The following is a 24,375-nucleotide window of genomic DNA, read 5'->3' as shown; positions in this document are numbered from 1 at the left end:
TATTTCTGACCATCATAACGAAGCCTATGGGTAGCCTACTGGAAACAAAACAAAAAAGCAATGTGAATGGGTGTGACTGCCATCTGCTACAAAGCAAGTCCAATCGTGGCTCAATGTTAGTTAAAGCTAGTCTCAAGACGGTTTCAATGTTGCTTAGGTTGGAACAGTAGGCGAAGTGAGAACATTTCAAATAAATCATTTTAAAATTTTGGTTTTCAGATGTTCAATTTTTTGATGAACGCCTCAATTTTTTAAATTTCAATGCAAAATATTGATGTTTTCTCCTAGGAAGGACAAATTAAATTCGTTCAGTTTTTCGAGAAAATCTGACATTTGGCATAATTCCAAAAGCTAGATGCGAAAATGGTGGACCAAGACTGAATTTTATTCTGCTGGAAAAATCACGATTTCAGTTTTCAACGTTAATTGGCTAGCCATTTTAAAGCTTTGATTTTTGAAAGCCACTTCAAGATGCAGTAAAAGAGTTTTTAACTCCGATTCCATTTCACCTCATAAATTTTCAAAAATACGGGCAGGCTATAGAGTGCGTGACTCTTAATAAAGTTAATAACTGTCACAGCATCTCGCACAGAAGTGTTAACACTTTGCTCCTCAAAGGGAGGCCAGATTTGGCCCCCCCTCAAATTTCCTTTAATTATTTGAAGCACAGTAACGACATGCACTTGGTTTTTCTTGACTTTTCCTAAAATTGCCAGGCGGATCTGATGATATTAAATTTGATGCTAAAAGTTGTGTAGTTTTCTTGTAAATTTAAGATTTTAGTGAATTTTTGCTATTTCTAGCTAACTTCCAGCAAAGCGTGAAATGGATTACATTGCGATAACAAGCCATAAGCTCATAATTGCTTCGTGCATCGATATGCGCGAGCAGAGAGAAGCATCCTCTTGCTTTCCTTTGTTTGGTTTGACCTCAATAATACAAAGCGCGTTATTTCTTATGCTACAAAGAAAAGCCAGTGATCACAAAGCTGTTAATTAGAAACAATAATAGCAAACGTTTTTTGCGTTATCAGCTCTACAAAGAAGAATAGCAATCCAGGATCAAAATAGTAGGCTATGGAGGCCACAAACTATTCAAAACAGTTGTTTCAAGCAGATAATATTCATTGACGAATAAAAAACGTTACAATAAGAAATCTTCTCTTGGGTAAAGACACGAAAATCTGGTTTCGAAATAAACGTTCTATGAAAATGCTCTCATTGACAAAACTTGCAATTGAGGAAATGTATCACTGCAAATGCTTTTGGGAGAAGCCGGAGAAATAGCGTTTTTGCAAACAGTAATTGTGAGATACACTCAAAATTGTGATATAGGCTCCATTTACACGTAGCAGCTAACTCGATGGCGTCCCTTCCCTGCTTTATGTCGCCTACTTGTTGTTATGTCCTGTATTTTTGTTTCACCGTGCACTGTGGTTTGTTCCAAAGAGCGCAAAATAAAGATGATAATGCCTCATCTACATTACAAAATATTTTGTAATGTACAAACAAAATGTACAATGTACATAATGTACATTACAAAATATTTTGTAATGTAGACGAGGCATAAAGTTAGGCGTCACATAAGACAAACAACAAATCAGCTTTCTTCTTCATTGATTCAACATCTGAACACGTTGCCCCAATGTATAAGAGGCCGGCTATTGTGAAGACCCGCCATTTATAAACGATCCAATTATACCAAAAGTGGGACAAACTAGTGGATCAAAGAATGAATAAACAATGCTGAGAAAACTAAATCTAAGTGACGAACAATACCGATGTCTTCATTTATCTTGGAAAAATGCTGCCTAAACTTATCAACAAAAAATACCGTAAATAACGGCAAGGATCCCGAAAGCAGAATTTGCTCGACTTTGGCATGAATTTAGTCAGACATCTACAGTAATAATTCTACACATACAATAACGGGCTCTCAACGGCTGTAAGATACATAATAATCAACCTGGTTTTGGAGGATTTGTGTAACAGTTTAGGGGAAGACACTACTTGAAATGATGCACCACACAAAGATTTTCAATGAAGACTGAGTCTAAAAACCGATGTGGATTGTGCTGCACAATAACTTCAAGTTTAGGACAGAAGAGGCAGAAAATATCACGATAAAAATAAAGACCTTGTGGGAAATTTTCGAGAATCATAACACGATGCAAATACCATAAACGTTTAGTTTGCATGCTGCTCTAAGCTGGCCGGCAACCACAAAGGTAGACAACACAGGCAGTTTATAATTCGATAACAGCGCAATAAACATTATAAATACGTAAACCGACAATTTTCTTTTACAAACGTTTTATGTCTAATAGTAAATTTTCCCCCAACAATTTTTTGTGAAGCGCTTGCAAACCACGGTTTTGTAAAATAATTCATCATTATTATTTTTTACTTTTCGGATGTTGTAAAACGTCATCAGCAAAATCACAAAAATTGTTTTCATTACTTCAATGTAGTAGACCTAAGAATTTTTTATAGAATTGTAGCCACGTTGTTTCAACAAAGAAGCCATTTTTTGGCAATATAAAGTTATAGAAAATAATTTGCAATCATGCATATGGTTGGAAAGAATCTAGGAAGTCTTCTCACAATCTGGCACAAAGTGATTATGTTTATTGTATCTCTGCAAAATGTTTTACGACAAACTTTGAAGCTTCGTTATAATCATTTTTATCTTTGAAGTCAAAAGTTAATTTTTTTTTGTCCAGAAACATAATCACTGCCTTGCTGATGTTGTCGCCTTTACGCGTATTTTTTGTGCTTCAAACAATAAGGACCCAGTCAGCAATCCAGTCTATTTACATTGATTCAACATTCGTAAACGTTAAATTTATGTAGATTTGCTGACTGTGGGTTATTTCACATTTCCTTTGTTTACGCATGTTCCTCAATTCGCTGTTGCATTGTTTCGACGCTGGCGGACTAAAAATGTATTTTCAAATTGATTGACGCAATCTTCAATAAAAAGTGGGCTTCGAACTTAGCTTTGTTGATGTAAATGCTGTATTTTTGTGGATGTAATTTATGAGTCATGTTTATGAACACCCGTAAGCGAAATGACTTATGATGGAGCCTGCATGATATTTGTGATGCGACTTGACACAAATCCACAATTTCAAAAGCACCTGATTTGAACTTAGAAATTTCAGATAATTTCAACAACTTGTTCAATTGTCTTCTCTCTACTAAAAATATTCATACTACAAACTCAATTGTAGACCTAAAATACACAAACGAAAATGTAAACAGCTATTCAAGTAGGCTAAGGTGTTACTTATGAGAAATTTGGTTCCATAAAACTAGAAGCTAGCCATGAGTTTAGGAATGCATTAGTTTAGGACAAAAATGTAAGACAACAAACGCAGTTTTGTTTTTTTCAAATTCGTGTAACAATATTACTCTGATTGTAACTATTTTAGAATCAGTGAGTAGCTTGCAATAAGATTTGCTCGCAAATCTTTATCAATGCAATGATTCGGCACACCGCACACACACTTCGTGCAGTCGATTGAGCTCTTTGTTATTCAGAACTTTGCATGAAATCGGATTAGCATGGTAATTAAATAGCGGCAAGATAAATCAAAATTGTCGTTTTTGGGTACCTTTGCAAAAATTGAAATATCAAGTTTAACATATAAAAGTTTAAAATAATGACTTTTCAAACTTCTAGACAAATGATTTGTTTTCACACCAGTGCAACTTCTGTTGAAGTAGCACCAGCGGATAACACGTAACAGCTGATTGAATTTGATCCAAAAACGGCCCCCCCTTGAGCAGTTAACTTCCAAAAAAACGTTGAAAAGCAAAGGGTTAATATGCAGTAGCTACCTTGTGCAAATTGGTATACTTTCTGCGACTCCTGAAATTCGTTACGCGACCCCTTTGGGGACGCAACCCCCAGTTTGGGAAGCCCTGGACTAGATGACCACTTAGCTTATAGTATTTTGCTGTCATCCTGATTGTGCTATAATGCAACCTACGATTCACAATGTAGTATTATGAGTGTTTTATTGACTCATTGTAGGCTATAGCCTATGGCTCTGTTGAAACAAATAATTTAATTGATCATCGCTCCAAACATTTTAAAGTTTAAATCGGGCTATACGCGAATCGGTGGCATTTAATAAGCTATAGCCTACAGCAACAGGCCTTAATATATCGTACAAAGTTTGCATTTGAAGGCTGACTTGTTAGCCGCTGGTCTTGAGTTGTAGTTGATGAACATAGTCTTTGACTATATTTTATGTAGGCCTATTTCATGAAAGTTAAAACCAAAGTTTTCTAGTGAATGAAGCACTGAGCCTATTTTTGGTCTGTTTTTTCATAATTACCGTTTTGAAGAAATATAAAGTAACTTAGGCTACATGTAGGCCAACCAGTAGTCAAAACGCCATCAACCTTCAGTGAGTAGGCTATCACAGTCTCACACCCGGGGAAAGCTTTAGCTTTTACGAAAGTGTTGAACACTTTGTGATTCCAATGAATTTCCGTTGGACTCCCATTGAAAACACGTGGCACGAAACTTAAAAGTCTAGAATTATGGTTTCGTGGTGAGAATATTTATCCTTGGGATTCATCTTTCGCACACTTGCAGAGGGTTTAATCTACTGACCAAGTGAAGTTTCAGTCCATTTACAAGTTTTCCCAAAAGAATTTCGAAAAAGCACACCCACTTACAATAGCAGTAACTTTTGGACTGCTTCTGCGGCGTTGCAGTCTGGAAGTTACTGTCAGTCCAAAAGTTACCAGCGGTGCCAGGCGTTTTCACAATCGATAGAAAAGCGAAAATTGTTTTAACTAAGTGTAATGAATTCATTGCTCTCAAACTAATGCAAGCTTTTCAGTTAACATTACAAAATACTTGTAATTATTAAACTGACCTTTTGAGAGGTTAAAAATTTAATTATTTTTTTGAAACAAAATTAAATAAAATTTAAATGAAATATTTGGCAACTCTTGTAACTTTTGGCATGCAGTAACTCTTGGACTGCTTCACCGGTCTCGTCAGTGCAGTGTTTACACTGGTAGCCACTTTAACAAGTCGAAATTCTGCCACTGAAATTGACTACAATGCAACCGCCAACCAATCAGAACGTGTTATAAGAGGCTACCGTCCAATTGTGACCCTTCTAGCACTCATCCAGAGAGTTAATGCTTGTTTTGAACTTTATTTGGTAATTACAGAAGAAAAAGAGCAATAGCAGTGATGAGAATCGAACACGCGTCAATGAAATGACTACTTTCTAGCCCTAACCCTAACCCCTAAGCCAACCAGCTGACAAAAAATCCATCACTTAATTTGCTTTCTATGATCTTCTTTTCGCCATTTTTTACGTCACTTAAACCGTAGCTTATGATTGGTTGGCGGTTGCATTCTAATCAATTTCAGTGGCAGAATTTCGACTTGTTAAAGTGGCTACCGTTTACACTGGTGTCAAATAAGGTAGTCGGCAGCAGTGGCCGAGTGGTTAGCGCGTTGGGCTCGCAGTCAAGAGCCTGCATGTTCGACTCCAGCCACCAGCACTTGCTGTTGTTTCTCTGGGCAAGAAACTTTACGATAATTGCCTTTACCCAGTGATCGATTTCGAGTAATGGGTAGTACCAAATTTAAGTCATAAGTAGAGTAGACAACCGGAAACAGACATTGCCGTCGGCAACAGCGTGGGTCAGGTGTACGTCGGAAGGCGTACACAGATGCATAGCGCTCAAGTTCGCTCTCCCGCAATGCAGGATAAAGATATTAAAAACAAAAGGTAGGCACCTTAAAGGCACTACAAAAGATAGACAGAAAAAAATGGAGGCAGTTCATAAGAGAGATCACAGCTGATCATACATGATTAATCTGTTGAAGAAGAAGAAGGCACTTTAAAAAGCAGATTTCTAATAAACCACGAACCAATCAAAAGCTACGCTGTTCATGACGTCATCAAGGTTGCGTTTAGGTAGAATAAAGGAAAAACGCAAATTCTAGCTAAATTAAATCATCGCTTTGCCATCGGTTGACTTGGCGCATTGGGTTAGGGCGGTGGTAGTCATTACATTGACGTGGGTTTGATTCCCACCTCTACTATAGGTCTTTTTCTTCTGTAATTACCAAACAAAGTTCAAAGTAATAATTAATTCTCTGACTGAATGCTGGAATGGTCACAATTGGACAGGTAACGTAGCATCTGATTGGTTAGTGGTTGGATTGGATATCTGCATGTTAAAGTGCCTTCCGTCAAATAATGGCTGTATGTCAAGTAAGCTTGTGCAAAACTGATATATTTCATATGATGAAAACAATTGTGCATAACGAATGTTTGGTGAGCATCCTTATTTGTCATCAAACACCTCTTTGTCTCTAGACAAAAGCTTCCTTGTCATTGGAGGAGAAAATATTTGCGGAAATGTTCGCAAGTATTTTCTTCTGATCTTTACCATAATACCTACTGTAGAGTAAATTGTAGGACATACGCTTTGCCACATAAACTTTTCTGTATGGGACTAATCTCGTATTAAAGCGATTGCGTGTATTCTCAAATGTTTGAATCGTTTTTTCTGGGCAATTCTCTAGCATTTCGTGTTTAAAAATTGGTTTGTTCAAAGGCTTGTTAAAGACCTGGATGTAGGCTACATAAAGCTGAAAACGTTAGCAATTCCGGTTTCTTTTGTAAAGTTAAATGCCGTGTTGTTATTGGTTTTGTTTGCTCCTTGTTATTTGTACAAAACCATGACGCAATTTTACGATAAATTAAAATCTTTTGCATAATTTGTACCATTGACAGGAAAGTTAGTGGTGGTTGGAGGAGCCAAGGGCAGTGGAGAGTTTTTATCTCGCTGTGAGATGTTTGACGCAAGTGCCAATCAATGGCAAACCATTGCAGACATGAAGGAGCAGAGGTGCGGGCATGCCGTTATCACTTATCAAGGTAACTTGTGAACTGGAGATTTGCATAACCAGGGATGTAGCCAAGAAAATAAAGGGAAGCATCTACACCCAGGAGCAGTGCAAGGAATTGATTTCACATTTTATGAAACAATGTATATAGCGTCAACGTTTAATTAATAGAAAACACCATGTATTAACATTTTGTAAAGACCTTCCTTCATCAGATGAACGTTGCAACTACTGCTAGAAACGATAATTGTCCTGATGAACACCCAAACTTTTCAGTATTCTGTGCTAAACACAAGCAAAAAAGGAAAAGAAACACAGAAACCATTATGAGTTAACTGATGAATTTATAATTTACATTTCATATTATAGCCTAAGCCGGCTGCACAGCCGAGTAGTTAAAGCCTTGTAAAAGGCTCAAAAGAGCGCCGGTTTAACTCTGTTCAAGAGCATGCGGCTGTGCTTTTGACAAGACACTAAATGCTACGCTTGAATGCGGACGCTAGGAATTCATTGTCTTTTTGTTCACTTAATCTAAATGTTTAACCACCGGGCGAAAGCGTGGATTGGAAAATACAAGCATTGCAGTGATGAAGAAAATCATTCACCAAAAGTTGTGACATGTAAATTCTAAAATCTTTTAGACAACAAAGTGGGACCAAAACGTAAAAGAGTATGAGTTCCAGTGGGTTAGGGTTACATGTATGTGGTCAAGGGGAGTGCTTATCTCAAGTAGCCACAAGCTCACGCTATTTATAAATTTACAAGATAGGTCTCAGACTTTTTTATAAAAAGAAGAAGGAAAGCTTTAGATTGTGCGTCAAAACATTTGACTCTTTTCTACTAGAAATGATGGTATTTTTTCATCAGATCATTCAAAAATCCAAATTACAACAAGAATAACAGTTTGAAAATGTAAAATTAGATTTCGATGTACCGGTATTGAATGAAACTTATTACAGAACTTATATTTAATATTATTACTAATTACAGGACTTGCATTTAATATTATTACAAATTACAGGACTTGCATTTATAGCACTGAAGATGAAGACAGTTTAGTTTTCGAAACGTTTGCTGAGCATGAGTTTAGTATCTACATTTTGAGATCTTTACTTTTTCATTAGAAATATATCATTGGAAAAAATGGATTAAAACGAAGCTAACAATGAGTGATTGTGACGTGCAGGTTGCGTTTATTCCCTGGGGGGTCACAACAAAAGAAAAACGTTGGCGTCGGTTGAAAGATTTGATCCCAGAGTCGGATCATGGTCCATAGTATCTTCAATGCTCTTCCCAAGAAGATGGCTTGCTGCTGTTGCAACCAACACTACTATGTACGCGATAGGTAAGGGAGAATTTTCCGTGCGCGGACATTTTGCCGAAAGACATTTTGCCGAAACCCATTTTGCTGAAAGACATTTTGCCGAAAGGACATTATGCCGAAGGACATTTTGCCGAATGGACAAATTGCCTAAAGGACTAATTGCCGAACGGACTAATTGCCGAAAGGACTAATTGCCGAATGGACAAATTGCCGAAACAATTTGGAAAAAATTACTTTGAAGTGACACAAAGTCTCGTTACTATGCAAGCAGTGCTTTTAAAATAGAATCACTTTGCTACTGTTTGTTTGCCTAAAAATTACTTTGAAGCAACGCCAAGTCTCGTTACTATGCAAGCAGTGCCTTTGAACTGGTAATTATTTTGAAGTGACACCAAGTCGCAAGTCTCATTGCTATGCAAGCAATGCCTTTGAACTGATAATTATTTTGAAGTGACACCAAGTCTCGTTACCATGCAAGCAGTGGCTTTGAAATACTGTAGTAATTACTTTGCTACTGTTGTTTGCCTAAAAATTGCTTTATATACAGTATCCACAGTTTTTGGAAATTAGTATTAGTTTGAAGTGACACCAAGTCTCATCTATAAGTATAGGCTATAGGCTATGCAGTCTCCACAGGTTTTGGAGATCAGTATTAGACGTTTGCTTATACATATGACACTTCTGTCGGATACTTACGCGCTGTCGCACATAATTTGTGAGTGAAATCTGTTTCTGAATGACATTTATGTGTTATTAGGTTATGATAATACATAAAATGCATTTGTATAATTTCGGCAATTTGTCCATTCGGCATTTAGTCCTTTCGGCAATTAGTTCTTTCGGCAAAATGGGTTTCGGCAAAATGTCCGGGTACCGAATTTTCTGACCAGCAATGGCCGTAATCGCTTTATCTTCTTCTTGTAGACTTCTTACAACTATAGACAATACAAAGTAGCCTCAGCGGGTTTAACATGTTTTATTACAAAAAGATATAACATGATTAAACAATCAACTTAATCGTTTTCGACACGTAGGTGACGTAGCCTATGTATGTCCTCGTCAAACTTAACAACCAAAAGTGCAATTAAAGAGCACATCGCCTCTTGTGTAACGTGCACTGACAATGTCTCGATCGACAAACTTTAAATCATCTCTCGAGACAGATCTGAATTTCAGACCAAGATCATGGAAGCCTTAAAGGTGCTAATCCGTCTCTCAACAGGCAGTTATTCGCCCGTGGCTTATCGTTCCTTTTGTGTGTTCTAATTGTTTGTCACATGCCTGTAGCCTACTTTACAATCCTGTGATCTGTTTCCCACCGTATAATTTACTTGTAATCAATCTTGTATCCCTTGTTTATTTTGTGCTTTTCAGTCTGGAGTGTCGTTACAGTTATAGTCAAATTTATGCTATAATTTTTTATTTTATGTATATTGCAGATGTAATTCCTGATGAGGACACACGTAGGCCTAGGCTACGTGTCGAAAACGTTTGAGTTGATTTTTTGATCTTGGGTTACACAAAGCAAACTCTCTGCCAAAGCTTTATCATTCTTACAATTAATTGGCTAAAACATATCAGGCAGTGGCTTGACTATTAGCTGAGCCTAGTTTATAAAAACAAAAATGATAGGCCAGGTCTAGCTATAATCTCTCTCTGTAAGTATCATAGCTGATACTGCCCTCGATGTACAATGATGTTCCAGTTTGATCGATCTCGTGCTTCTTGCCAAATTTTAGTAGCGTTTTTGATCTGTAGAGAGTGGTTCTCTATGGTTCAACAAAGCAAACTCTCTACTAAAGCTTTATTTTTGATCTGTGGTTGAAAATTGTCAAAAAATGTGAATCTTTGTGCTCCTCTTGACCGTTTTCCTAGGATTTTTCCACTTTAAGATAAATTTTCAAGTTGGCTTTTCCTTATGATGTGACCCAAGAACTTCAGCTGCCGCATTTTTAAAGATCTCATTATCTGTTGCTCCTGGCCCATCTATTGGAGAACTGCTCTGTTGGTTCGAAAAGCTATCCATAGAATTAGGTATAATAAACAATAGGTACAGTATAGGTTACGTCATAACTCAACTATTTCGTCAACAGAAAATAACAATCTTTCAGCAAATTAAAAGATTCTCAGTTAAATTGTATCAATTGGCAACACTGCAAGAATACAATGAATAGAGTATTCCAGTTGTTGTCAAACTTTTTTCGGTGCGACGCAATTGGAAGAATTTGTGAACTCGCGAGTCGCGACGCATTTACAGTATGACGAATCATGAGTGACATAGATGGCCGATGGATTTGACAAAGTTAAGTTTATCAGTATACACAAAGGACTAAAAATCAATGATGTATTAGATCAGTGGTCCCCAACCTTTTTAAGAAGCGACCCCAATTTAAATGAAAATAAAATCAGCATTTACATGCGACCCCATTTTGTTTTCCGATACAGAGAAAAATATTTCAAGTAATGCTGAAACTAAATAATAAGAGTAAGTACACACAATTACAGAGAAATGTGGCTACACAAAAGTATTCCAAAGTAATTGTTTTTTTGCTCTCTTTTTCTCCAGTCATGATTTTCACAACTTCCTTCATTACTGGCAGCAGCATTTTTTTCCCAATTGTATGGGCTTTCTTTTGCTTTGCAATCTGATAAGAGGCGACATACGAAAAATAAACAGCAGCTTTATTTGCCGCAGTAAATGCTTTCATCACACTTGCTTGTGATGCAAGAGATTGCAATTTACGAAAAAACTCAGATGGTTTATCCACGCAGCCTGGATGATTTTTTTTTAAATGACGTTTAATTTCATCGAATCTTGTGCTAGAATTTTAAGACAGATCACACACTTTAGTTTGCCATTAAATTCAGTGAAACCAAGTTTTAAAATAGCCTCGTAATATGATCTCTTTCTGGTCTTATTTTGCTACCATTTTTGTATATTATTTAGCTATACTTAGTACTGTATAGCTACAAATTACCATTACCAGCTGCAAAGGAAACCGCAAACAGCCGGGGAAATGTCTGCACACTACACCAGCAGTCCTGCATAAATAACTATTCGCACGTTCTGGAGTCACCTTGAATAATAAAAAGTTAGTCTAAACTAGCATCGTCAATGCTTTTGATCTGTGTCCTATACTTGTCGCAACTATTGCGTTTTTGATTATTGCACCACAATGGTTTAATTGTGATACGAGGTAGCAAGCTGTAGGCCTACTCCAAGGAGTCCAAAACACAGGCAAAGGTTGCGAACTAGAAGTAGAACAAAAAACTTTTTTGAAAAAGTATCAGTCTTTTTTTCGGTAATAAATTGAATATGGTGAGTTATGGCGACCCCAGGAATTGTTAACGCGACCCCACTTGGGGTCGCGACCCACAGGTTGGAGACCACTGTATTAGATCATTGAATGTTTTTCTGTAAATTTTATCAAAATATAAATAAAACTTTGCGACTTCTGCAAAGAATCTTTCACTTGTAGTCAAGGTCTCGTAGCAATCACAGTTATAGCAAAACTTTGAGTGCTCCAAATAAATGTGTCCAAAACCAAATGTATGACAACCGACAAAACTAACAACACACTCAATCTCACTCTCTATGGAAAACAAATAGAACAAGTACCAGAATTCATATATCTTGGCCACCGACTATCCGCAACCAACGATGGAAAGACTGCAGTGCAACACCGAATTGGCTTAGGCTGGGCAGCATTTGAAAAGAACAAAAAGATTCTAACATCCAATAGACTCCCAATCAAACTGAAAGCAAAAATTTTCAACACCTACGTTTTACCAGTCGTGCTGCACGGTCTAGAATGCGTAAATTGGACATCATCAACAATGAAAAAACTCACTACCTTCCAAAATCACATCATGAGAAGCATGACCAACAAAAGGCTACTTGATCACACAAAAATAGAAGATCTTCTAACTATGACAAAACTACATCCAATTGCAGCAATAATAAAATCAAAAGTTTTAAAACTGTTCGGCCACACTAAAAGATCACAATTCGGAATCAGCAAAGTTTGCACAGAAGGCAAAGTAGAAGGAAAAAGAAAACGTGGCAGACAACCAAAACGATGGCAAGACAACATTCAATCATGGACCGGACTCCACTTGACGACACTGGGCGAGTTGGCTCAAAATCGCCACTCTTGGAAACAAATAAGCCATGTTGATGCGCAATCTGCCGCAGGCGGAGATAACGACTGATGATGAAATGGCGACTAACGTTTGTATTTCTAAATTAACCATAGATGAAAACCTGCCTTAAAAGTCAAGTCAATTTATTTTGTTTTAACAGCGCCATATATTAACAAACAATCAGAGTAAATGTAATTGTCAAGACAATGTATTGCACAACTGTTGGATAGATTATGGCGCAATCAGGATGGTAGCGAAAGACCATAAGCAGTCATCTAGTCAGCCACCACCCCATCACAGTAATTCTAACTACACATTCATACACACTAGTGTGCAGAGGCAGGCAATGAGAAAAGTCGCTATATAACTTACGCAAGAAAAATCAGTTCTTTTATATAAACTTTTATAGTAAGGTAAACGAATCTTTGTGCGACGCAGTTTGAAATTCCAAATGCCCCCCTAAAGGGGAGAAACTGCCCCCCTAAAAATTTTATTTTGCCCTCCGAAAATTTGCGATCCCAAAATTGCCACAGAATGTGCTAAATTCAATGTAGCTCTACCGTTTCAAAAATATTTTCTTGGGGTGACTCCAGATTTTCCTTTTTTCCCCCAAATTTGTTGAAACTGGTTTCATCCCTGCAATAATTAACAACAAAAACTACATTTTCAGCCTATCCAGTGTCAAAATCAAACAACTGTAGTTATATAAAAAACACATGTATTAAGCAACTATTGTAATACAGTCATAACTTAGTGATATAATTGAAATAGGTTATGGGCACGCCAATAGAATACTCATTAAGCATTACCAGTAATCACTTCAATGTTGACAGTTTTAAATCTTTGTAAAACTAAACAGTAAATGTATGTTTCATTGGATATAAAGCAATGAATCTGCAGCCCAATATATGTTACTGACATTTAACGTTTTGTCTACTACTATCTATGTAAATGAATTAACATGGTCATCATCATTTTCAGCCTGTGAGAGCCCACTGCAGAGCGTAAGCCTTCCCCTTTTCATGCCAATTTACATGATTATGTGCTAGTTGATACCAATTGATGGTATTGCATTGTTTGTCAATGTCGTCCCTCCATCTCACTTTTGGTTTTCCTTTCTTTCTTTTGGTTTCTCGTGGTGTCCATGTTGTTAATTTTTTAGTCCATCTATTGTCCTGATATCTTGTTATATGACCTGCCCAGGACCATTTTAGTTTCTTAATTGTGCTTAATATATCTCATAATTTCGTTTGATTTCTGATCCATTCGGCAGTCTTTTTATCTCGCCGTGTTAAGCCCATCATGATTCGTTCATGTGCTCTCTGCATAGTTCTTAGTTTAAGTGTTAATTTCTTTGTAAGGTTCCACGTTTCTGCACCATATGTAGCGGTTGGAAGGATGCATTGATCGTTATACATATTATATATATATATATACGGAATTAACATATACGGAAACAAAATGAAAGGAACGTACGGTAATGTGAATGATGGACAAACACAACCCTAACCCAAGATAAATGAGCTCCACACTCAAGAGAGCCCCCCGACATCCAAATCATTCCCCAATCCCACCTTGAAACCCCAATTGGAACTATACTCAGGTTGGGATAATGAAACTCTCCAAACAGCCGCTGCAGAACACAGAACGACACAGCTCAGAGATGGCAAGGTCACCAATCTTAGGTCGACATTTCACGCTACGCAAGACCGATGTTCGTACCCAAATCAAAGTCAACACAGGCCAGTTCTAGAATTACTGACTCATAACTTTAAAATGGGCGAACACCACCTCACTGGTGCATGCCTACCACTTCTAAATTCTTCTATAATTTAAATTATAATCTAAAGTTTACTCTAAAGTGCAACCGGGCCTCCGAGGCCCTAAATTGCAATTTGAGGTGTACTTTAGTTTTTAGCCAACAAAATTTTTTTTGGACTTATTAATCCTTACACTCCGGTTTTAGGTTTTGCTAACGACACTATTTTAGGCATTTCTAGAGCAACAGCTCTAAAAACCAAAAACGAAAAAAATTAAAAGAATTTTCTCTCTCACCGGGCCTCCCAGGCCCGTAATTACAGGATAAGGGTTAAATTTTAAACTAAACCTACTCAAATTCAATTTGATAAATTAGGTTACACACAAAGCGACCTAGTCACACACAAAATGTGCATTTTGATAAAAAAAACTTTATTACGTTAAAATGCCTAAAAAAACAGAATTATTTTTGTAAATTTTTTCGGGGAGCAAGCCCCCCACACCCCTACATGTCCGATTCTCGATCAACTTAATCGAGAAAGTCGACCAACAACAAATAAAGATCAGGTCGCGTCCTATGCACAATTTAATTTATTCACACTAGAATGCTTGTAGGCCCAAGAGTGCATAATGAGTCGCCAATAAAAACTCAGGATCTAAATTAAACAGTAAAATAAAAGAACACTTTCTGTGCCAATAGATTAGGCAATTCATTGCAGCCAATCCTTTTGAAAAGTCAGCCTGGTGGTACCATAGTGATCTCCAGCACGATGATGAAAAGGGCACGGGTTCGTCACCCTTAATCTCTAGAGATTTGAGATCAATTAAATCTGTCTCTATATTTGGATACATGATAGCGATGTTCAATAGTTTCAGCCCATTTGGAACGACTTACTACATGCTTTTGTTTTGTTTGTCGTATCCAGGCTTACACCCGGTGATTGAAGATTTAGATTAAGTGGACGGGAAGGCAAGGAAGCCAATCTTCGTGTCCACCTTCAGGCATACCTTTAAGTGTCCTGCCACTAACACAGCCGCATGCTCTTGAACCATGGTGCTCATGGTGTCGAACCGGCGCCCTTTCGATTGCCGTTCCAGTGTTCTCACCACACTACATACTTGATTACTTAACTTCAAAAATTCGTTAATAATATTGGATACATGTCGGATTCTCGATCCGATAATACCATTCTCGTAATGATGGAACAATCCTTGGATGTTCGGGATAACCAAACATAGGGATGTTGCTATTAGAATTGTTTAGTGGAGGATTGTGAATATTATCAACATTTATACCATTCAAGATTCGACTCAAATTGCAATAAACACCTGTTCTGTTGTACTGTGGTATATCTTCTTTTTCCATAGTTCTCCACTTGAAGTATTGTCTATACGCTGTGGTGTTTCCATCAAGATAGTTCAAATATTCAACCAATTGCTTTGCGGATTTAAAATCTTCCACATAAATGCACGATCCAGGAGGAACCACTGCTTCACAATCCGACTTCCGTGCTCCATAAACAACTGGCACTGCTCCCATTTCCAGTCCGTTATAAAATAATTTTTCTGTTATATAATCCTTGCAGTGAAAACTATTTTCAAATGATAAATAAAACTTATATTGTTTAACCCTATCTTAATACGAGCTGTTTTCGTACGCGGAAAGTTCGACACGGGCTATTTTAGCCCCGTGCTAATTAATCGCTAATAACAGGAGCTATGAAAATCACAGAGCCAAAATATTTTGCAAGATAATGGCCATGTGTATTGTGCGTATAGAAATTAAAATTTTACCCAACAACTTTGTTGGAATAAAGTGTTTGAGATGAAAAAACGATAGAAAGTCGGTTTTTATTCTACTTTCACGAAAATAGCTTCAAAATTGACCGTTCGAACGCATATTTTTGAATTATAACATGGAGTAATGCCAAACTAAGCAAAAATGTACTTTTCCTCATTAGTATAAGGCATATTTGGGCGGTTTTACATTACAAAGAAATTGCACTAATATTTATAATCTACCATATAATTTGTTTGCTCAAATACCAAGCAGCGAAAGGTCAACCCTGGTTTGCCGCTCTTGTCCTGACCTAATTCTCATCGCAGAGAAATAAGCACAGCTTGATATGTCCTATAGTGTTATTGCGAGTGCTAACAGCTTATAGATACTTTGCTTATGTCGATACAACGTTCAGCGGTGTTGCGATACAACCTAAGAAAGTCATGCGTTTGTTTCAAATTGCATTCCTCTTGAATGAATGCTTTTTTGTTACGCAAAACTTTCGCAGGAAATATCGGGCGCTTTACAGCGGTTCACCGTCGTCAGACGTTGAAACAGTATAAACATTTCATCTGTTAAAGTAATGCCTATCAGCGAAAATGGAAACACATAATGTCATCCAGGCACTGTTTATTGAAAATGAAGACATGCAGTTCGTCATTGCATTGAGAAAAACTGACTTATCAAAATTCTTCGAAGACAAGAAATTCCAGTCACAAAAAAATATGACTTGTGCGAAATATTGTACAAAGCAGACTTGTACTTGTAATATCACCATGGTATTATGTGCATTTCTACATTACTCCTGTACGCAACGTTGGTATTTAGCATACTAACATATCGTAGATGTCGTTTTATTTGGACAGTTGCTCATAGTACTCCCAGAGCTAAATATACTGCAAACGTGTTGCAGATAATAATCTATATCGCACCTTTAGAGGAATTCATCATTACGATTTTACATAATTCAAGAGTTTGCCGCAATAATCAGGAACGCTTTGTGTCTTATTCAAAGTATTCTTCATCTCATAAATAACAAAGTGCCATGAGACATCAAAATGACGTAGAATAGCTGTAAAGTTTATAAGTTTTGTGCAAAGAAATTAAAATGAACCAGGATACTTTGTTTTTTGTCCGATATAAACTCATCTATATTTGTCTAAATAGGTTGAATGACAGTAAATTGGCATAATTTGACGGTAACAACCGATTACACAAATATGTGAAACGTATAATGGATTTTTAGCAATGATGGGACCGCTTGAAGTACCTCTCATTCTTCATTGTAGGGACGCTATGAACTCATAACGAAAATCAATGACCTAGAATTCATTACACCGTGGTGCTGACAAAACACGTTATGTATGTAGCATGACAGGTGTCATGTTATATTGTATCGACGCTCTACGAGATAAATATAAGTGAATATAGGCTACTTACAAGAATCTAAGGTACGATAAGGCGTTGTGAAATAAATAATCGAGCAATTTTGTTATGATTATGGGGATACAACATGTATCAAAAAGAATCAAATCAAAAATAATTAAATTTGGGCTTCAGCATCTTCTAAGAAACAAGCGTATTTATGACTTCGGCAATGTCGTCGAACAAGGGTAGAGCACATAAAAAGAAAAAATCGTAATGTTTGATTTGTAGTTTGTGCGATAGGCTACAATCAAAGTAAGCAACATATTGCTACAATAATGATCAAGCATTTTACGTTGATTCAACGTAGAAATGCATCGACGAAGCATCAGGGACAGACTTTCTGTAACGGAATAAAACTTGTTTATTCTATCTGGAAAGCAGCGAAATGTGGAAAGCAGTCGCAATTCTAAGGGCATTGTTCGAACACACACAAGATTGTAATTAAAACCCCACAATCCTATTTTACGCTTTTGCGGCGAAGCAACGCCTCAGGGTAGGATTAGAACGAATGTCCTAAAACGATATATTGGATAATTGGATCACACAGCGGGAGAAAAACTTCCCACGACAATTAACTGCTGTAATGTAGGCAGTTTCATGAAAATGTCTAGCCACCTGGGACAAAATGCTTATTGTGAAAGGCAGGAAGGTAGAAAAAAGACCAGGGTAGGTTTAAAAAATTCGCAAAGAATAAAAACTAAAAGTCAAGAAATTTCACATTTCTAGCATATTTCCTTCTGTGAAATATTTCACTACTAGAGTGGGGCGTCCTCATTTGACCCCGTGTCGTATTAAGATAGGGTTAATGATTTCCTTGTTTCTAATAAAGCCATATCCTGGAAAGCAGCGCCCGCGCCTATCAAGATTGAGACCAGCATCTACAAGTTTATTGACGTAAACCCAACGATTTTTGCTGCCACTTGTGAGTTTGCAATTGGAAACAATCCAAATGGCAAGCTTTGTTTTATTTCTCATTAAATCATCGACATCTTTTGAAGGATTTCCTGATTCAGAATGTTGAAACTTTTCCCAAATCATCGACGACAGATTATATGGTGAATAGACATCGGCATCCCTCCTTTAAAACGAAACAGTTTCGTTTGAGTTACAAGCGCAAAGTTTTCTATTGTAGAATTGAACGTCCAACTTATGGTCTAAAGTAAGGAAAGCAACGAAACAGTGTTGCTAAATTTTTTTCAAGCATTCACTTCAAAAAGTACTTCAACATATAGCTAACCAGAATACTAACAGTCTATAATGATCCAAAATGCGGAGATATAGTTCAAGAAGTCTTATCAACTTGTCATTGCAATGGAGCACACATTGCACTGAAGAAATGACAAAAAGAAAGTTTAGAAAACTTAAAACTACGCCCTGTTTAAGACACATACCATATGTCTCTTAGACGTACGCCTACTCTCCAGTGGCCTATTAGTTAGGCTACATACCATACGAGCAATTCACAAAACATCACCAACATGGGAAGATAAAACTAAGTACTCGAAGCAAACGGATCACACGAAGATGACCGTATGTTGAGAGCTATCGCAATATTTAATTTATTTGTAGTTTCGTTTAAGATTGTAAGTTCCGAAAGCACAAAATAAATTTTATGGATGAGAAAGTCAATTGGGGTAATTTCTTACGCATGTACTGTAATTGTAGGGTTTTGGCTCTCTTATGATAAATTCCGCTCTCACGGAATCTAGGTCACGCTTTCCCACAAATGCCACTGTCACGATAAGTTATTACTCATAAACCCTATTCGGACTAACGGGTGAACGGATTCCGTCCATACCTAAAACTTTCATCGATTACATAAAAGTTACTGGCTCAAACTAGCTGAAGTTTTATGACTTTTCCTAAAAATTATTCATCTTTGTTTTAGTAATAAAATTACATTTTTATGTGGTCTAGTTTTTTAGTTATCAGCAGTTTTTGACACCCTACTCCTAAAATTGCCAGGTCATCTGAAAAACTTTATCATCTTGTACAAGCAAGTTAGCAAACATATGTATTGTTTTGTGACTTCCAAGATTTACTGCGTGCCCTACATGACTACTGATCATTTCGGATTACATGCATGACTGGACCGTGTGCCTTTTACGAAGATATTAACGATTTCAGGAAATCATGACGGAGACATCAGAAAAATTTAAAATAAAATGACTACTTTTAGCAAAAAAGCAATAGCAAATAACTGGTAGAGTATGTGTGTCCACTTAAAATTTTAACCAGTTTGTCAATAATTTTGCTTTAACTTTGCGTAAAAAGCAACCTCGTAACGCTTTTATATCAAAAGTTATTAGCAAATGAAAGTGTGGATGGAATAAGCCCACACGTCAGGCCATTACCTCACAAAAATAGCTTAGTCCGAATAGGGTAAAACGGCACTACCGGTATATTATGAAATAAGCGAGGAATTGAAAAATGCAGACTCAGAGATAGACTGTGAAAGGAAGGTAAAATTCACGACTGGAATAAGTCGCTTTTATGACACCGGTCGATAAAACTAAATTGGTTAGAAAAAGAATAAGTACTTTTCAATTTCCCGAATAAGAACTTGTAACTTTGATTGTTATTAAAAAAATTTAATGTTACATTTAACTTGTTTAATTTTTGTAGGTAGCCCAATCATACCCCTAGAGAGACTAAATTATTCTTTTAATAACCAAAAAACAGATTCAGATAGCCAAAACCCTACATTATCATGTAAAAATTCTATATTTCTGTAAACTTTATCATTTCAAAAATGTCTTTCAATTAAAAGAATTCCAATCCTACTGTACCTGTACGACATCGTCAAGTTGAAGACGCCATTAAACTTTCTTAATGTTTTGCCATAAAGGAATCGTACAGTTAGAGGAGATTCTAGGGCCCACCAAACATAGTACACATCTTTTCTTCTGTAACAGCAATAAAGGTTGTGGCAGTAAAGTAGTTGTGTTTTTTCAACCCTGTTTCTTTCAACTTTTTTTTTTGTCAATATGTTGCTGTGGCGTGTCATTTTACTAATCAAGTAGTGTTTACATGTTTCAACCCCCTTGATAAAGTCGCTCGTGGTGACTGACGAAACGTCGAAAAAAAGGTGGGTATCATCCCTAACATCCTGTGGTAGCCTTTTGCAGCCACCAGAAGAACGCGAGTCATTTTATAATCAAATGCCTGGTAAACAGTCTCATTTTCAATATCATGATAAAGGCATTTGATATCTCTGATGTCAATTTTTTGTCGTATCCAGGCTTACACCTGGTGGTTGAAAGTTTAAGTTAAGTTCGCGGGAAGGAAAGGAAGTCAATTTTTCTGTCGATCTTCAAGTATGACAATAAGTGTCTTGTCACAGGCACAGTTGAATGCTGCGAATAGGTGTCGTATCAGGACTGTCACCACTCGGCTACTCAGTTAGATACAGATTAGGAATAGCTTAATTTGCCTTTAAATTGCAGGTAAGGTGCATTTTGCATAGGATGGATTTGGGTTTGACCTGTAGAAAGTTGCGGCAATCAGAAATCCGGATCACAGAAGGATCAACAAACCCGCTTAATTGAAATTATCAATTTCAGTTTTAAATTCACTGCAATGTTTGGAAGTTAAAATTTGCGAAATCAAATGAAGCTGATATTCTTCTTCGTCGTATGAGCTTCTTCCGGACTATATGTAGCTCTTGTTTGACAAGCTTCGTTTCGCATAAGTTTCATTTATGTTTCGTATGTTATTGACGGGGGGGACCACGTGAAGGTGCTTGTCTTCCTCCGCAAGCTGAGCTGATAAAGCTGATATTGATTAAATTATATAAATGTTCAGAGCTGTGCTAGTTTTATTTTTCTTCACAAACCTTTTATTTGGCTAGTTCGCAGTATTGAGTTCCCTGAAGTGAAATATAATTGCCTTTGTAGAAGGGTCGTTCCACTGCAAAACACATTTCTTTCTGTAAACAACTGATTGAACCTCGAACGATACCATTAGCTAATAATGCAATAATTTAAATTAACTGAGAAAGCGGTACCCGTACATTTTGCCGAAAGACATTTTCCCGAAACCCATTTTGCCTAAAGACATTTTGCCAAATGGACATTTTGCCGAATGGACTAATTGCCGAAAGGACTAAATGCCGATTGGACAAATTGCCGAAATTATACAAATGTGTTATATGTATTATCATAACCTAATGACACATTAATATCATTCACAAACAACTTTTACACACAAATTATGTGCGACAGCGCGTAAGTATCAGACAGAAGTATTATATGTATCGATATTTTCCACAATGTGTTTTAGTATATCGTTCACAACCTTATATTTTTTATTTGGTGGCGCCAATTGAACGCCAGCTGGTAACTGCTCCAGGATTAGTTCGTTGTGCGATTGTTCCTTTATCAACTTTACTGTCAGTCGACGTATCGTGAGCTGTGTGATGGAGACTCGTTGGTCAAAAGCATGGTGCCATCCTTCGATGGAATTGTTAGTACGAGGAAGATCAAAATAATTACCAGTTCAATGGCACTGCTTGCGTAGTAACGAGACTTGGTGTCGCTTCAAAGTAATTTTTAGGCAAACAATAGTAGCAAAGTAGGCTAATTCTATTTCAAAGGCACTGCTTGCATAGTAACGAGACTTTGTGTCACTTCAAAGTAATTTTTTTCCAAATTGTTTCGGCAATTTGTCCATTCGGCAATTAGGCTTTTCGGCAATTAGTCCATTCGTCAAAATGTCCTTCGGCATAATGTCTTTTCTGCAAAATGTCTTTCGGCAAAATGGGTTTCGGCAAAATGTCTTTCGGCAAAATGTCCGCGCACGGAGAAAGCAGTGATTAGAAAAGCAAAATTGTAAAGTTTATTGAAAATTCGATGTGACCAAACTGACAAATTGTCATCTTTGAAAAATCAGGGCGATTAACACGCGACAATATGATCCAACTACTTTGAATCCTCTTTGCTCCTGCAGTTGTATATATATACAATATATATAGGTATAACCTCTGAAATCTTGTCAATTTGCAATCAGTGGCTGCTTTTACATCAAACTCTTGCTTCGACCGCAGCACTGTAGTTCTAGAGTCTAGACCAAAACAGATTCCATGGCTTCAAAAACGCATTATCTTTAAAATCAGCCGGCTGTAGATGTTTTCCTATCCTACTTTGAGCAGTTCTACATAATATTTCTACTATTCTATAGAAATTCTAAGTCGCTTTTTGAATCGGCAATTCAAATTCTGTCATCAGAGACAGTGCATTTCCCGCAATTTTCTGAGTTCACTCCAAGATTTTCCTTCACTCCAAATGGAAGATCCCAAATGATGATGATATACTCCTAAAAATGGACCCAAATTAACATAAACGTCTTGGATGAAAGTTTTATTATTATCAATTGATTTTGAAATCACATGTAATCATGCTGTTGCATCAGCGACAATCAAAAATTATTAACACTCAAGTCAATTTAAGACAAAAAACAACGTAGGATAAATACTTAGACAAATTGTCAGGAAAACTTCACTTACCTTTTCCTGTGCTTTTCTCAATGCTACTTTTAGCATTTCATTTGTAGTTAGATGCTTTGATGAATTTTCCATTGTTAGTTCAGTTTGATTGAACATGTGAGTTTGCTTGATTGGTTTAGTGATGAAAGTCGGTAAATGCAATCCCATACCTTCATTTGTCGAATTGTAAAAGGAATTCTTTAACTTTTCATGCAACCTAGATACAGTTTGGTTACCTAGTTTGGTGATGGGAGTCGGCGACGACAACTCAATACCTTTATTTGTAGCATTAGAAAAGTACTTCTTTAACTTTTCGTAGATTTCAGATAAAAGTAGATTGCTTGCTTTGGCTATGGGTGTTGTCGAAGACAAAACACTGTCTTCATTCGCATTGGAAAAGTATTGCTTTAACATTTCGTGCATTTCAGATAAAAGTAGATTGCCTATTTTGGTTATGGGTGTTGTCGAAGACGAAGCAGCACCTTCATTTGATGCATTGGAAAAGTATTTCTTTAACTTTTCGTATATTTCAGATAAAATTAGATTGCCTGCTTTGGAGACGGGTGTTGTCAAAGACAAAACAGATTCACTTGTTGTATTGGAAAACGATTTGTTCAACTTTTCGTGCACTTCAGCCAATGTTAGATTGCTTACTTTGGAAATGAGTGTCGGAAAAGGTAGCGTAGATGAAGAGAATGCAATACTTTCATTTGTCGCATTGGAAAAGGATTTGTTCAACTTTTCGTGCACTTCAGACAAAGTTACATTGCATACATTAGTGATAAGTGTCGGAAAAGATAGTGTAGGTGAAAAGAATGTGACATCTTCTTTTGTCACATTGGAAAAAAATTTATTTAACTTTTCGTGCAGTCCAGGTGGAGTTTGATTGACTCGTTTACCGATGAGAAGCGGCGAAGACAATGCAATATCTTTATTTGTTGTATTGGAAAAATTTATGCTTAACATTTCGACTGGTGCAGGCCAAGTTTGGTTGTCCATCTTGTTGTTGATGAGTGGCTGTGAAGACAAGGCAACCTCTTCATTTGTAGCGTTGAAGATCTTCAACTTTCCGAGTCCTTCATTTATAGTTTGATTGGCTGTGTTGGTTATAAGTGTACGCGAAGACAATGCAATATCTTTATTTGTTGCATTGGAAAAATTTATGCTTAACATTTCGACTGGTGCAGACCAAGTTTGGTTGTCTATCTTGTTGTTGATGAGTGGCTGTGAAGACAAGGCAACCTCTTCATTTGTAGCATTGAAGAAAATCTTCCTCAACTTTCCGAGTCCTTCAGGTATAGTTTGATTGGATGTGTTGGTTATAAGTGTACGCGAAGACAATGCAATATCACTGTTTGTTGTATTATGAAAATACTTTAACCTTTTGCTAGTCAACGACCAATTGTTTTCTGTACTTGCAGTAAAGCCAAAACCAACATTTGATTTCAGCAGATTTCTTGTAATTTTAGAGTACAATGTTATCAATAATGCTCCTACAATAATCAGTGCGAAAGAAATCCATTTCTTCTTTTGTACAATCAACATTATTTTCTTTTATTATCTCTG

General features: G+C 36.8%; 1 long non-coding RNA gene and 1 pseudogene across 1 annotated transcript; both read right to left on the bottom strand.

The window, feature by feature from the left end:
• Positions 1–15,263: 15,263 nt before the first annotated feature.
• Positions 15,264–21,290, bottom strand: LOC145769220 (3-galactosyl-N-acetylglucosaminide 4-alpha-L-fucosyltransferase FUT3-like; annotated as a pseudogene).
• Positions 21,291–22,528: 1,238 nt separating this feature from the next.
• On the bottom strand, positions 22,529–22,935 carry LOC145768697 (uncharacterized). The gene is made up of 2 exons (XR_014288969.1): positions 22,831–22,935; positions 22,529–22,640 (listed from the first exon to the last, which is right to left on the bottom strand). It is a non-coding gene; the product is annotated as an uncharacterized LOC145768697 (long non-coding RNA).
• Positions 22,936–24,375: the final 1,440 nt, after the last annotated feature.

The sequence above is a fragment of the Aplidium turbinatum genome, chromosome 4, assembly GCF_918807975.1.
Source record: "Aplidium turbinatum chromosome 4, kaAplTurb1.1, whole genome shotgun sequence".
NCBI lineage: Eukaryota > Metazoa > Chordata > Ascidiacea > Aplousobranchia > Polyclinidae > Aplidium > Aplidium turbinatum.
The sequence above is the reverse complement of the archived record's forward strand: the minus strand, read 5'-3'. Positions and strand labels throughout refer to the sequence as shown.